We start from the raw sequence: 1,527 nt of genomic DNA on the forward strand, positions 1-1,527 counted from the left end.
TTAAAGAGATTCATAAGATCTTTTCAACTTTACAATACACATTTGAAGTAATTGGCATGGTTTTCCTTACAGCAGATGGCAATGTTGCAACAGTCTTGAAGTTCACATTTTACAGTGTTTTCTTACATTTAAAACAGAAGCCTGTATTTTACATTTATTTACAAATGCCAGAATTATATATCAAATTCTATTTGACTAGGCTGGCAGCCTTTGCCCATCTCTCCCCAATCGTCACCCCCCCCCGGGGAACTCAAGCATGTTTTTCCAAGTGCCCCTTGAGAAACATCGCTTGAGAGTGTCAGGTCTATCTGGGTGTACCTCACCCCATTCCCTGTCTTGAGAGCCCATCTGCATTGGCATTGCTACTCCCACTGTGGTGCTGCACTGACATATCATATACTTGCAACCCCAGACTCCATCCTAGCAACTTAGCATTTATTTTGCTGACTGGCTCTGTTTAACCATGTTAGAGGGTTGTGATCTGTCTTCACAGTAAATTGTCTTCCATACAGATAAGGCTGAAGATTTTGTAGTGCCCACACTATGGCTAGACATTCCTTTTCTACCACTGCATAGCATTCCTCCCTGGGTTGGAGCCTACGACTGCGATAAATCACTGGGTGCTCTTCTCCCTCTGAAGAAATCTGGCTAAGTACAGCCCACACCCCATAGTTTGAAGCATCCACCTTCACAACAAAATCATTGCTGTAGTCTGGACTGGCTAACACAGGGGGTCCTCCCAAAGTTTTCTTCAGCTTCTGAAATGCCTGCTCACATGCTGGGGTCCACACTACCTTATCTGGCCTGTTCTGCCTTGTCAGGTCTGTGAGGAGAGCAGCTATGGTTCTATAATTGGGAACAAACTTTCTGTAGTACCCTGCTGTCCCCAATAATGCCCTCACCTGCTTTTTGGTAGCAAGTGCAAGCCATGCCTGAATAGCTTCCACTTTGGCAGGTTCTGGCTTTATATTACCACTCCCCACTCTATGTCCTAGGTAGGAGACCTCTGCCATACCCACCTGACATTTGCTCAGCTTAATGGTCAACCCTACCCTGTGTAGTCTGCCCACCACCTCCCTGACATGCTAAAGGTGCTCTTGCCAGGAATGGCTGTAGATAGCAATATCATCCATGTAAGCAAGGGAAAACCCTCCTGCTCCTGCTAAGATATGATCTACCAGCCTCTGGAAAGTCGCTGAAGCATTCTTCATCCCAAAGGGCATCTTTGTGAACTCATACAAGCCAAAAGGAGTCACAAAGGCTGACTTCTCTCTAGCACTGGGAGTCAAGGGCACCTGCCAGTAACCCTTGGTAAGATCAATGGTTGTAAGATACTTAGCCCTACCCAGCTGCTCTAGGGCCTCATCTGTCCTAGGCATGGGGTAAGCATCTAACTCTGTGTGACTATTTAATTTCCTGTAATCCACACAGAACCTGGTGCTGCCATCCTTCTTTGGCACCAATACCACTGGTGAGGCGCAGGGTCTGTTGGACTCTTGAATCACCCCTAGTTCCAACATCAACTGT

The sequence above is a fragment of the Protopterus annectens genome, chromosome 12.part0, assembly GCF_019279795.1.
Source record: "Protopterus annectens isolate FY-2018-M chromosome 12.part0, PAN1.0, whole genome shotgun sequence".
NCBI lineage: Eukaryota > Metazoa > Chordata > Ceratodontiformes > Protopteridae > Protopterus > Protopterus annectens.